The sequence below is a fragment of the Mesoplodon mirus genome (genome assembly GCF_964341445.2).
Source record: "Mesoplodon mirus genome assembly, chromosome: 7".
In the NCBI taxonomy this organism is placed as follows: domain Eukaryota; kingdom Metazoa; phylum Chordata; class Mammalia; order Artiodactyla; family Ziphiidae; genus Mesoplodon; species Mesoplodon mirus.
Genome location: NC_138983.1, coordinates 44,710,797 through 44,726,388, shown reverse-complemented (window position 1 = coordinate 44,726,388; position 15,592 = coordinate 44,710,797).

Below are 15,592 nucleotides of genomic sequence, written 5' to 3'. Positions count from 1 at the left end.
CTGGTGGTCCAGTGGTTAGGACTACGTGATTTCACCACGGAGGGCCTGGGTTCAATCCCTGGTCAGGGAACTAAGATCCCACAAGCCAGGTGGTGCAGCCAAAAAAAAAAAAAAAAACGGAAATGGCATTAATTTCTATCAAGCTAGATGCCCACAGCTTAAATAGCACTATTGATTTCTCCTTCCTTCCCACCTTATCCCTTCAATGATTATGCTAAGTACAATCACATCTCCCTCCAAATAGTTCTTAAATTCGTTCACTAGTCTACTTCTGCATCTACTAGGCAGTTTAGGCCAGTGTTTCTCAAACTCTACTGTACCAACTAATCATTTGGGGAGCTTGTAAATGTAGATTCTGGTTCAGTAGGTCTGGGGTGGGTCTGTACTTCCAGCAAGGTTCCAGGTGGTACTGCCATTGCTCCTGCTTCTCCATTAACCATATTTTGAATGGGAAATGTTTAGGCTGTCCTTGAAAGACTCTCTTCAAGAATCTCTTTGCTACTTTTTTTTTTTTGCGGTACACGGGCCTCTCACTGTTGTTGCCTCTCCTGTTGCGGAGCACAGGCTCCGGACGCGCAGGCTCAGCGGTCATGGCTCACGGTCCCAGCCGCTCCACGGCATGTGGGATCTTCCCGGACCGGGGCACGAACCCGTGTCCCCTGCATCGGCAGGCGGACTCTCAACCACTGCGCCACCAGGGAAGCCCCTCTTTGCTACTTTTAATCCTTCCTTCCTCTAATCTATTTGCGGCACTGCTGCCATAGTGATCTTTATAATGTATAAATCTCATCATCTCAGTCCCTAGCTTCATATCCTTCGATAATTTCTCATTGATTTCAGAAAGAAGTAGGAAGTAGGGAATTATTACTGATCCTCCTTAACCTATTCAGCTTTATCCCTTAATACTCATCCCCTCTCGCCCCCCCACTTCAACTTGCACATGTTCCACCATGTGTATATAGCTAGAGGCCTTTGTACATGTTTTTCTGCTCTGCTTGGTATGTTCTTCTTCCATTCCCTTTGCTTTGGTAATCCTTCCTTAAGTCTTAACTTAGATTTCACTTCCCCTGAGAAGCTTTCTCTGACTCCCCAAAACTAGATAGTCTTTTTTTTTCCCCTTCCTATAGGATTTTGTGACACCTAATCACACTGCATTATTACTACCTATTTACTTGTCATTTTTATCTTCTTCAGGTCAGGAACTATCCTGTCTTTTTAATTGTTGACAAATAGTCGATGCTCAATAGATTTTTTTGAAAGGCTGGACAAGATACGAGGGCAGTATGCTTTGTGGAGAAGTAAGTGCTCCCCTCATTAAAATGGCCTTATATCCCTAGTGGCTTCCAACTTGAGGATTTCAGAAGGATCTGCAAAGGAAGAAATTGAGGAGTGAGAGGTATTTTGGATTTTGTTTTTCAGTATGGAATGATATTTCTCAAGATATTTCTCAAGAATGATATTTCTCAAGATAAGTTAATTTATCCCATTTCTTGAATATGCTATGTGAATATCATATGTAATATGAACATTAATTTCTTGAATATGGCATAATATATTATTTAAAATGCATTTCATAAAGTACTAATCTGCTAGATACTGTGAAAAAAAAGTTTCTGTGGTCAAATAGTTTAAGAAACAGCATAACCTCCCCCTTCTTAAAATTCATAGCACTACATACTTGCATAATGAAGGCTTTTCAAAATCCTCAGTAAAGAAACCTGTTGAAGTTTGTTTAACTTAGTGTTCTTCTAGCTTATTGGACTATAGAATTCCATTTCAATTTCTCTTTGGCAAGTGCAGTGATGTAAGGGAAATTTAATGGTTACTGTCAGACACTTAATAAGTCTAAATATGGTGAAATCATTTAAACATGTTCTGGCTTAAACATTTACTGAAACAGTTTCATGGCCTGCTGTTCCCTTTTTTTTTCCCATTTAGAACCTGTTGTGGACCAAATATGTATCAGAGATCTGAGCCATCAACAAATTCAACTTTTCTGTATTTAATTGATCAAAAACTAATACTTTCTAACAGTTATCTTAGATCTCAATAGCAATAGCAAATAGCTTTTTCCCCCAAAAAAACAAAGGTTTGTTTTTCTTTTTGCAAAGGTGCTTAGAGAACAATAAAGCTGCATTATATAATTTTATTATATAAAGATCAAGGTACGGCTTCCCTGGTGGCGCAGTGGTTGAGAGTCCGCCTGCCAATGCAGGGGACACGGGTTCGTGCCCCGGTCCGGGAAGATCCCACATGCCGCGGAGCGGCTGGGCCCGTGAACCATGGCCGCTGAGCCTGCGCGTCCGGAGCCTGTGCTCCGCAACGGGAGAGACCACAACATTGAGAGGCCCGCGTACGGAAAAAAAAAAAAAAAAAAAGATCAAGGTAATGGCCTCTAGAGCCAGATAGCTGGGGTTCAAAACCTGGCTTTACCATTAACTTACTGGTGTGAACTTATCAAGTTACTTAGCCTCTCTATCTTAGTTTCCTTAATCTGTAAAACGGAGTGAGAGTAGTATCTGCCTTAGAGGCTCATTATAAGGTACAAATGAGTTGATTTACACAAAACTCATAGACTAGTACCTGGTATATCCTATGTGTTCACTAAGTATTACAAATCACATTATTAAAATCTATCAGGTGGGATATCAGCCAGGGTCGCACGTTGATGAAGTGACCTACCATTACATACCAGCTTCAAAGAACAATCAAATTGTTATATACCTTTGGGACTTCTTATGAATGATGAAATGACCAATAACTATTTGAACAAAAGAGAAAATCTTGATAACTTTGGGTGTGGCAATGACTTTTTATGTATACCAAAGGCATGATCCATGAAAGAAAGACTTGATAAACTGTCAGCAGCCATGGAGCAGGGTTCTATTTCTCTGTTCCAAATAGGTTTTTTGTGTACACACTAGACGTTTATAGAATGTTAAGCTGTTCTTTACTAACTAGTCAAATGAGTCTTCCAAAATTATATGGAGTCCATAGGCAGGGAGCAGGCATCCAGCTTTCGGTCTAGTTAACTCTCCCCTGCCCTGCATGAGACCAGAGAAGGACCTCATTGCGTAAGTCATCAGGTGATAAAATAACTCAGGAGAGATTCACCATATTTCTTCCTCTTTTGGGCAAGCCACTCTTCAGCCCACAGAATAAAGATGTTTTAGCCCCTAGTTTCTTTTGTGTCTCATAAATTCTCTTGCATGATATACTCAATGAATGTATACATGTGTTCTTTCTGCTTTTCCCTCCATTTATCTTTTCAGGGAGAGAGGTTCTGTTAAGTGGTGGATTACAGGGTGTGTCCATTGAGTGCTACCCAGCTGCAACTCGTTTTCTCCTAAAATAACTTGCATTAGTGTGCTATTATGAGGATTAATTTTTATTCCAGGACACTCTGATCCAATCTGCAATAGAAGTGTCTAATCTTCCTATTGATATTTGCCCCTTTCATTTTCTGGTTTTCATTTCAAAGGACCCTCACATTGCCTGCACATGGCTCTGTTTAAGCCCCCTGACTAATTAAAGCTAGGATTTAAGTGTTTCTCTTCAATCCTCAAATTTATTCCCTGATAAAGGGATGAGAGGATGGGTGGTACCATTTTACACCACCACCCTAGTTATATTTAGTTGTTTTACAAACTTGTAAGCAGACAAGACTACAGATATTAACTTGAGCTAACTTAAAGAGAAAGGAGTTATTGGAAGACTATTAAGAAGCTCACAGAGTAATGGGAGCTGGGAGAATCACACTTGGAAATGGGCAGGAATCATACTGAGGAGGGCTGGGCACTAGGAACCCTGGCCATCTTTGTAAAGTAAGATAGTGAGGAGAGCATGCCATCCCTGTAGTGCATATCTTCCAGACTTTTCTATTGTCTCTATGTCATTGGCTCAACAGTCTGAGTCTAAGGAAGAGCATCTGATAACTGAGCTTGGGTCACATGCCTGGGCCCTGGTCCTGCTGAGTGAAGGAGGGCAAGGATCTGTTTCTGTCAGCTCCGGTAACGGAATGTGCTCCCCAGGAATTACTGCCCCATCAAGATTGCCCACAGTCTGGATGTATGAATTCCAAAAGGAAATCTGGGTGTTCTTGAGGCAGCCAAAACAAAACAAATGCCAACCGAAACTGTGTTTCAATGAACCAGTTGTAATGTAGTAGAAAGGGATTGAGAACTAAGGATGGGAGGAAATAGGGAGGAGGTGAAAGAGCAGGAAACATTCACTCAAGAAAAATTAATTTTTGACAATAGGTACGTCTACATACAAGTAATCATGGCTTTTTGTCTAACATGATATTTAAAGCTCTCTGAAAGCTCAGAGTATGTAAAACACATCTTGGTGACTTAGAAGTATGGTCACCTTCTTTCACCACCAGATGGTGCTTTACATATAAATAGTGTAACATGGGTCCTGGGAAGTTTCCAAGCACCTGCTGTTTACAAAGTGCTTTCGTGTAACAATCATTCAAGAAATATTGAGCTCCTATTGAAGATGAGAAATTTAAGTCCAGATGAGGGACACCAAACCTACCTGAACAGATTGGGATGGCAAGGTTTCCCAATAACAGCTGAGGCTTGGGCACAAGGACATGATAGAAGTTTGGAGGGAAATTCTAACTTAAGAGAGAACCACCAAAGAGGTAGGGAGGCTTGAGAAAGCATAAAGCTGTGAAATATGTACACATAAGTTTAGATTCAACTATGGCTATTTGTTTAGTTTGTTATCTGGCTCATCTCAATTCTGTCCTATGACCTGAACTTGGAAAAATTAGCTGTCTGTTTAAAATAAGTATTCTGATTCTATCCCCCCAGAATTTCCACTGCTTTCCTTAGCCAGTTATTTTTCTCCAGCTTCCCCATTTTCTCATCCTCTCTTTTTCTGTGCTAGAGCTGGATTGGAGCAGACTCATTGCAAAACAGGTGTTACATTAAGATACACCAGACCCCAAATGTTTATGGAACATCTACACTGTATATATAGAAGACTAAGAAAAAGCCCATGCTGTGTTAGTGATGCATTCATTCCGTTTGTAATTTATCCCATGATTTAAGCAATTATTATTTATTGTGTTATGATACATCAGATACTGTTAACATTTTATCTGTTATCTCATTAAATCTAATACAGTTTAGAATGATTATGATCCCCATTTTACTGATGATGAAACTAAGACTCACAGAAATAAAGTAGCTTGCCCAAGTTTTCCAGAATAGAAAATTAAGGGCCCCAGGCTTAGTTTTCCACTAAATATTCCCATGGCTGACTTCTTTATATAATTCAGGTCTCTGTTCAAATGTAGCACGTAATAAGAAGCTCAACAAATTTTTGTTTAAAGACTGACACTCATTCCCAAACTTTTTTTTCTTTTAATTTATTTTATTTATTTTTTGGCTGCTTTGGGTCTTTGTTGCTGTGTGCGGGCTTTCTCCAGTTGCAGCGAGCAGAGATTACTCTTTGTTGTGGTGCACGGGCTTCTTATTGTAGTGGCTTCACTTGTTGCAGAGCACAGTCTCTAGGTGCGTGGGCTTCAGTAGTTGCAGTACATGGGCTCAGTAGTCGCAGCACGCAGGCCCTAGATCATGTGGGCTTCAGTAGTTGCAGTGTGTGGGCTCAGTAGTTGTGTCTCATGGGCTCAGTAGTTGTGGCTCACGGGCTCTAGATTGCAGGCTCAGTAGTTGTGGCACATGGGCTTAGTTGCTCTGTGGCATGTGGGATCTTCCCAGACCAGGGATCGAACCTGTGTCCCCTGCATTGGCAGACGGATTCTTTTTTTAAATTTTAGTATTTTTTATGTTTTAACATCTTTACTGGAGTATAATTGCTTTACAATGGTGTGTTAGTTTCTGCTGTATCACAAAGTGAATCAGCTATATGTATACATATATCCCCACATCCCCTCCCTCTTGCATCTCCCTCCCACCCTCCCTATTCCACCCCTCTAGGTGGTCACAAAGCACCAAGCTGATCTCCCTGTGCTATGCGGCTGCTTTCCAAACTATCTATTTTACATTTGGTAGTGTATATATATGTCCGTGCCACTCTCTCACTTCGTCCCAGCTCACCCTGACCCTCCCTGTGTCCTCAAGTCCATTCTCTGCGTCTGCGTCTTTATTCCTGTCCTGCACCTAGGTTCTTCCAAACCTTTTTTTTTTTTTGATTCCATATATATGTGTTAGCATATGGTATTTGTTTTTCTCTTTCTGACTTACTTCACTCTGTATGACAGACTCTAGGTCCACCCACTCACTACAAATAACTCAGTTTCATTTCTTTTTATGGCTAAGTAATATTCCATTTTATATATGTGCCACATCTTTATCCATTCATCTGGCAGGCAGATTCTTAACCACTGCACCACTAGGTCAATCCCAAACTCTAAACCACTATGCTATATTGTGTCCCTAGATGGGATTAAGAAGATTTAACTTTTAAATTCTCTGATACCAAAGAACATGCTGTGCAAAAGCTGTGCGTGCAAGGTGCCAAATAGTATGTGCATTGCTGGTCCATAGTTTTTTTTTAATTAGATTTTAATTTGCCTATAGTAAAATAAATATTAAGCATGTATATGTTTTTACAGGTGTATATACCTGTGTAATCACCACCCAGATCAAGATACAGAACATTTTCAGCCCCCAAGGAAACTCTCCGTGCTACCTTCTGGTTGATATCCCATCTCCCAGAGGTAGGTTTTCTGAATTCAATCACATAAATTAGTTTGCTGGTTCTTCAGCTTCATATAAATGTAATCTATAGTTGGTATTCTTGCAATCTTCTTTTTTTGCTCACCATAATATTTTGAAGATTTATCTATGTTGTTCATGTCAGTGGTTTCTTCTTTATTTATTGTTATCATATTCCTTTGTATGAAGATACCACAATTTGTTTATCCATCCATTAACCCATTAACGGATGTTTAGGTTGCTGCTAGTTTTTGGCTATTAGGAGTAAAGCTGCTATAAACGTTCTTATACAAGTTTTTACAGACATTTGCACTCAATATGTTATTTGGGAAAGGATATACTTAAGAGTGAAACTGCTGCATCATAAGGTAGATGTATGTTTAGCTTCCTTTTTTAAGAAGTGCATTTTCAAGTGTTTTGCCAAATTTAAAAGCTTTCTTATTGATCTGTAGAGTTCTTTATATAAATATTATGGATATAATCCTTTATCAGATATATCAGATATATGTATTACAAATATATTCTCTCAGTTTGTGAGTTGCCTATTCAACTTTCTGCTGATGTGTTCTGATGATAGAAGTTCTCAATTTTAATGAAGTCAAATTTATCAATTTTGTCTTTAAAGGTTTGTACTTTTTCTGTCATGTTTAAGAAATCTTTACCTACCCCAAAATTGTCAAGTTACTCTCCTGCATTTTCTTCTAGAGCTTTATTTTTTTAGCTTTCATGTGTAAATCTATGATCTACCTTGAATTAATTTTGGGGTTTGATGTGAGGTAGGGTTTATTGCTTTTCCTATATGAATATGAAATTGTTGAAACGCCTTTTAATGAAGAAGACTATCATTTCCCTGCTGAATTGCAGTGATACTTTTGTCATAAACCAAGTGACTCTATAGGTATAGGTGTATTTCTGAACTCTGTTTTGTTACATTGGTCTATTTCTCTATCCTTGCACTAATACCCCACTGTCTTAATTACTGCAGCTTTATAATAAGTTTTGAAACTCTGATAGTATAAGTTCTCCAATTTTATTCATCTTTAAGATTATCTTGGCTATTTTAGGTTCTTTGTATTTTCATATAAATTTAAGATTCAGCTTGTCAGTATGCACCAACTATTCATGCTGGGCTTTTGATTGCATTTACATTGAATCCACACATCAAATTGGGGGAAACTGAAATCAATATTCAGCCTTTTGATTCATAAACATGATGTAGCTCTCCATTTATTTAGGTCATCTTTAATTTCTTCCTGTAGTACAAACTTGCAATATTTTGTAGTTTTCAATATTAGCTTTAGGGAACTTTTCTTAAACTTGTTTCTAGATATTTGATGTTTTTCATTCTACTATAAGTGGTATTTTTAAATTTTTCATTTTCTGATAGTTTCTTGATAGTATATAGAAATATATATATTTTTATATGTTAACCTTATACCTAGAGAGCTTGTTGCTAAATTCACTATTGATTTTAACAGTTGATATATTTTCAGTTTTTCTTTTTTTACAATCATGTAATATGTAAATGAAAATTGTACTTTTTGTTTCCAATAGTGTACCTTTTACTTCTTTCTAGTCTTATAGCACTGTCTAGGGCCTCTAGCACAATGGTGAATAAAAGCTGTGGTAGTGGACATCCTCATCTTGTTGGGGAGAAAGCTTTGACTATTGCACCACTGAAAATGATTTAGCTGTAGTGTTTTATTACTAGATAACCTTTAAAAAATAAAAGATTTTTCCTTTCATTTCTACTTTTTGAGGATTTCTCCCCCTGAAATCGTGAATGCATGTTTAGTTTTATCAAATGTGCTTTCTTTATCTATTGAAATGATTGTGCTTTCCCCCTATTTTTAAAATTCTGTTACTGTTGTGAGTTACACTGATGGAATTTTAAAATGTTAAACTGTCCTTTTATTCCTGGAATAAACCCCTCTTGGTTATGATGCATTATGTACTTTTTTTATATCCCTGGAATCCTATTTATTAATATTTTATTAAGATTTTTACATCTACATTCAAAGGAGACACTGGCCTGTAATTTTTCTTTTTTGTAATGTCCTTTTAGGTTTGATATTAATGTTTTACTGGTCTTAAAAAAGTGAGATCAAAAGTATTCCCTCTTTTTCTCTTCTTTGGAAGAGTTTTTGTAAACTTGGTATTATTTTGCCCTTAAATATTTGGAAGAATTCACCATTAAAGCCATATGGGTCTGCAATTTTTTGTGTGTGGAAAAGTTTTTTTTTTAATCTGGAAGTAATTTGTTTTGGGTCAACGCATCAGATTTTAATCATGGGTAATTTCCTTTTTCAAGATAAATGTTATTATATCTTAAGTGATGAATTAAAAGTTTATATAAAAATAATAAGCTATAGATATGTCTTTTTTTTTTTTTTTTTTTTTTTTGCGGTACGCGGGCCTCTCACTGTTGTGGCCTCTCCCGTTGCCGAGCACAGGCTCCGGACGCACAGGCTCAGTGGCCATGGCTCATGGGCCCAGCCGCTCCGCGGCATGTGGGATCGTCCCGGACCAGGGCACGAACCCATGTCCCCTGCATCGGCAGGCGGACTCTCAACCACTGCGCCACCAGGGAAGCCCTAAAGAGTACATTTTGATGAGTTTTGACAGTTGTATACTACTGTGAAAGTATTACCATACTCAAGATACTGAATATCTTCATTACCCCCAAAAGATCTCTCATGCCCATTTGCAATTCATCTCTGCTTCTGATCCTGGCCCCAGCCAGTTACTGAATTGCTTGATTCCTCTAAATTAGTTTGCATTTTCTAGAATTTTATACAAATGGAGTCACACAGTATGTACTCTTTGTATCTGGTTTCTATCAATCAATATAATGATTTTGAGGTTCATCAATGTTGTTGCCTATACCAGTAGTTCATTCCTTTCTATTACTGAATAGTGTTACATTGTATGGATATACTACCTGTTGTTTATTTATTTACCATTTAATGGACATATGGGTCATTTCACAGTTTTGGCTATTGTGAATAAAGCTGCTGTGAATATTTATGTATAACAGTTTGTGTGAACATATGTTTTTATTTTTTCCTGTTGAATGCTTAGAACCAGAGTGGATAAGTCATATGGTAGATGTATATTTAACTTTGTAAGAAAGGGCCAGTTTTTCAAAGTACATTGAACCACATGACATTCTTACCTGCAGAATATAAGTTCTAATTACTCCATATCTTCATCAACACTTGTGTTATCAGCCTTTTTAATTGTACCCATTCTAATGTTGCAGTGGTATCTCATTGTGGTTTTAATATGTGTTTCCCTAATAACCAGTTATGTTTTTTTTTCTTTTTTTTTATTTTTTGCTTTATGACAAATTTAATCAGTTGAGAATCTTTTCATGTGCTTATTGGCCATTTGTATATCTACTTTTGTAAAATATATGTTCAAACATTTTGCCTATTTAAAAAATTGAGCTGTCTTCTTATTGTTGAGTTTTAGGAATATTTAAAAATATATATATTCTGTATACCAGTTGTCAAATATTTGCATTGTGAATATTTTTTTCCTGTTACGTCTTTCCTTTTCATTTCATAATGGTGTCTTTTGAAGAGCAAAAGTTTTTAATTTTAATAAGTGCCATTTATGAAATTTTAAACTTTTATTATTAATGCTTTTTGTGTTCTAAGAAATATTTGCTAAACCCCAAGATTGCAAGATTTTCTCTTACATTTTATTCTAGAAGTTTTATAGTTTTTACTTTTAGATTTAGGTCTATGATCCATTTTCAGTTAATCTTTGTGTATTGTGTGAAGTGAGTTGGCTGACCAATTTATCACACAATGCCAAAATCAACTACATTTCAGTTCTTTTCAGAGTATGTTCATTTATCAGTAGTCTTCATTTAAAAAACAGTCATGAAGTATTCTTTTGTCTATAGAAATTACATTTTGTTTTGGTATGCAGAAGTGTACAATATAGTAAAAGCGGGTGAGTAACTGTGAGTTTAGTATTTTTGGAAGCCAAAATTTTTTTCTTATTTAACTTTTCCCATTGTTTCTTTAAGCATACTGGAATTTCCTCTATTAGCACCTATCATCATTATTCCTATTTTATGAATGAAAAACTGAAGCTCTGAAGTATTAACATTTTTTTCAGTCATACAGTTATTTATGCTAACATCAGGTGTAAACTCAGGTCTTCAATTTCAAAATTTTTTATTTTAGCTTATGTGAAATGGAAAAAAAGGTGCAAAATGTTTATAAGAATGACAGGTCAGATGAGTATAGCATAAATATTAACTTAGTATTTATAAATAGATAATATTATATACATGGGTATCATTATCATATTTATTATTCATTGAGGTCACATCTATTAAACATGGGAAAGTCCTATTGTATGACTTTTATCCTGCAGATAGGCCAGGTAGAATGGTTACAGTGTGCTATCTATTACTTGAAATATTTTCTTTTTAAATAGTCTGACTTGATGAATTTTCCTACATTTCTCCCTTGGGATATCATTCTATAGCTTAGTCTTAAAGTATTCTCATTTGTCATATCATCTAATTTATCTTTGGTGAGTTGTGTTACATCTTTGCCATTTTGTCTGTCAAAAGTTTATAAATAGCAGTCACTCCCAATGACATTAATCATTCTGGGGCCAGTCTTCCCAAGACTAGCACTTATCCTTTTAGTTGTTTGGTGGCTTCCCCTCATCTCTCTCAGAAATTTCTCTGATTGCAGTTGACCCTTGAACAATGGGGAGAGGGTGAGGTTTGGAGTGCCAACGCTCCCTGCAGTGGAAAATCCCCCTATAACTTTACAGTTGGCTCTCAGCCCCCACCCCACCCCCCGCCCCCATATCTGCTGTTCTGCATCTGTGGATTCAACTATCCCAGGATCTGTAGTACTATAAGATATGTTTAGTGAAAAAAATCTTCATGCAAGTGGACCCGGGCAGTTCAAACTCGTGCTATTTGAGGATCAACTGTTTAGTTGCCTTCTGATATATGGATTCTTTATGCCATGTAATGAAATACCAACTCCATTTTAATACAGTACTGAAGAATATAATAGTCTGTGTGAGTGATCAGGTCATCCTCTTATTCCAGAGACTTCAGGAACCAACTACACCTTCCAAGTAAATCCCAAACCTCTTTACTAAGCATTCAGACCGATCATCTCAGAAGTAACCTCCCTCCCCTTGTACTCCTATTACATTGTCTTTATACCTCTAACATGAGAGTTAAACATAGCTTTACAATAGAGTTGCAGTGCATAAGCGCTTAATTTATGTGAATTCAAGTCTATGTAAAGCTGAAAGAGAATAATTCTATTTAAATATTTCAGTTTTAACCACCAGTCCTTTATCAGTTAGGGTTAAATCAAAGAAACAGAACCTCTATAAATGATAGAAAATATGGGATTTATCATGGGCATTAGCTCTTACAATTATGTAAGAGCTGGTTAAGCAGACTGTGTCTGATGTTGGGCCTAAAGTCAGCAGGGCAGCAGTCAGGAAGGAAAGTGGTCATAAAATGGGATAGAGTAAGGAAAGATTGGAACTGGTGAGGACAAGCTGGAACCGCAAGGACAAAGTGGAACCTGCATGTGTCTCTCATTGCATCCAACTTCAGTGATATGAATTACCTGTAGGATAACGTGGTACCTTTGGCCACACTGTTGAACATGCACCTAGTTGAGGATTCAGAAAAGCTGAAGGAGAGACCTGGTGGGAGCTGGAGAGCTGCAGGACAGGCTGCTTGCCCATGCCAACATGGTGAGCTGCCATGATTAGTGCCTGGCCCTAAAGTGATTTTCAGAGCAAAAAAAGTCTTCTGCTTTACTTCTGCCTTCCAAATCTCACATAAATTTCTCTTTTAACTAAGCCTAACCTAGAGTCATACAGGGAAGGGGATTTTGAGAAATGCAGTTCCATCTTAGCTAACTTGACATACTACAAAGTCACCATAAACCCTTGAGTTAGCAAGGGGTTGAAGATATACATCTGGTAATTTTCTTTCTTTCTTTCTTTCTTTTTTTTAATGTATAAGGACATTCATTCTATTTTTTTAAATATAAACTTATTTATTAATTTTTATTTTTGGCTGTGTTGGGTCTTCATTGCTGAATGCGGGCTTTCTCTAGTTGTGGTGAGTGGGGGCTACTCTTCATTGTGGTGCGCAGGCTTCTCATTGCAGTGGCTTCTTTTGTTGCAGAGCATGGTCTCTAGGCATGCGGGCTTCAGTAGCTGTGGCATGTGGACTCAGTAGTTGTGGCTTGCGGGCTCTAGAGCGCAGACTCAGTAGTTATGGTGCACGGGCTTCATTGCTCCGTGGCATGTGGGATCTTCCCAGACCAGGGCTAGAACCTGTGTCCCCTGCATTGGCAGGCAGATTCTTAACCACTGTGCCACCAGTGAAGTCCCACATCTGGTAACTTCCAATCTGTCTCAGTTCCCAAGTACCTCTCATAGTATAAGCATCTCACCATGCTGAGTTCAATTCTACTACTTGGTTGAATTTTTCAAAGAAGACTGCTTTCCTAATCACCAGCCAACTGCTTCATTACATGCTCACCTGAAGATAGTGATCTGATCCAATGCTGGAGAGAAAGACTGGCTGTATTGGGTTTATGAACCAAGAGGTGGTATATGGGTCTCCAACATGGTACTTTCCTAAAAAGGTATTTCTAGACTAATTTTGCCCACATTCAATTTTCAATTTATGCTTTGTCTTTGGAACCAAATCCTGGTTTTAGAACCATCTTCAATAAATATTTATTAAATGTGAATGAATTGTATATAAATTGTGAATGAATTGCAGTAGGGATTTTCTACTGCTGTATTTCTCTTAGAAAATAGCAAAATGCTTGATACAAATTAGATATTCAATAGATATGGATTAAATTATTTATTGCAGATTTTTATTCTGGTGCTGTGTAATATCAAAACAAGAGTATGGTTGTTTTTTTTTTCAGTGAAAATAGTGTATTTACATTTAAAAAAATTGGGGTAAGACTTGCACTCAGTAAAATGCACATGTTTTAAGTGTACAATTCTGTAAGTTTTGGCAAAAATATACACCTGGAACCGACACCGCAGTCAAGATATGGAACATTTCCATCACTCCAGAAAGTTTCCTGTGTCACATTGCAGTGAATCCTTACTATTCATAACCAACTACTGCTCTGATTTCTATTACTGTAGAGTAGTTTGATCTGTCTTGAACTTCAAAAAAATGAAATGATATAGAATGTACTTTTCTGTATCTGGCATCTTTCGTTCAACATGTTTTTGAGATTCATCCATGTTACTGTATGTGTCAGTGGATTAGTATTCCATTGTATTACATTGCATAAACGGTTTATCCATTCTTCTGTTGATGAACATATGGGGTCGTACTTAGCTTTTGGCTATTATGAATAAAGATGCTATGTACATTTGTGGACAAGTTTTGTGTGGACATAAATTTCTTTTCTCTTGGGTAAATGTCTAAAAGTGGAGTTGCTGGGTCATGGGGTAAATGTATGTTTAAATTCCTAAGAAACTGCTAATTTTCAGAGGTGGTTGTACCTTTTTAACCTCCACAAGCAATGTATGTTGTTTTACATCCTTGTCAGCATTTGGTGGTGTCAGTTTTTTAAATTGTATTGTAAATGTTTTCTTTTTCAATAGGTTTCTAAGTTGCCCTGAATTTGAGCCACTGAATATTGTGTATGCTTTGGGACCTGGGTAAAAGCAACTGCTAATTCAATGTGGGTTTTGCAAGGCAAGTTGGATCTTGCAGAAAAGTATATGTACATTGAAGTACTTTGGAAAACTTTGGCCCAGTTTGTTTGTTTCAGTGTTTACATGAATCTCTGCACTCTGCCTGTACCTCTCTCTGTCTCTCTTTCTTTGGTAAATTATCTCTAAAATATTATTAAAGTAATCCATGTTCTTGGTAAACAGTAAATAAAGGAGAAAAGTGGAAGGTTCTCTGAACTCTTGTACTTCTACACACAATTTCACGGTATCCAAAAACAACCATTGTTAATATTTTTTGTGTATCTTTTCTCAAATATTCTATGTGTTTACTAACATATATATCAATATGCATGTATAATTACATATATATGTGTTTTTGGAACAAATAGGATCATATTATAAATACTATTCTGCAACAGGCTTTTACTTAATAATCTTGAAACTTAAAATATCAGCACATAAATGTAATCTTTCTTTTAAGCAAACTCTTAAAAGTGTATTTCAAAGTACAGATTTATAATTTTACTAGTTCCCTATGCTGGTTATCTTAGGTTAATTCTAAGATTTAGCATTACAAACAATGTTGCATACACATTTTTTTAATGTATCATGCAGGTATATCCAAAGAGTGAATTATTAGCAGTGGAATTGCACAGTTTGCTCAGGCTTTATTTTCAGCTGAAGTGTATGTAGTTTCAGGATATGAACAGCTCATTGGAAGTTGCTAGTAAACACAGGGTCGTGTGTGTTTCCACAGCCTCTTTTGTCAAGAGACCTTTGACAAAAGGAAAAGATGATCTTGAAAGAAAGGTCTTTGTCTTTATCTTTTGTACATCCTCCTTTGGCCATCTACAATTCACTAATAATTAGCAGTCATTCATAACCGTCTTCCGAAACTGAAGACAGCTTTTCTAGAGACTAAAATTGTCATCACCATAATTCACTCAAAATCTAATCTATTATTCTAGGAAACTAATATATTTTTACAATTCCATTATTATCTTAAGATAGAACAATAATGCTGATATTGCCACTAAAAATAGCTGGCTGGGCAACTGTTCAGACAAATGTCACAAAAGAGTTTGCCCTTTGCTTGCTGCTGATCCATTTAGCAATCTTCTCTGCTTATTTCCCCAAAAGATTTGAGACATCTATGCTGCGAGGACAAGTGCTTC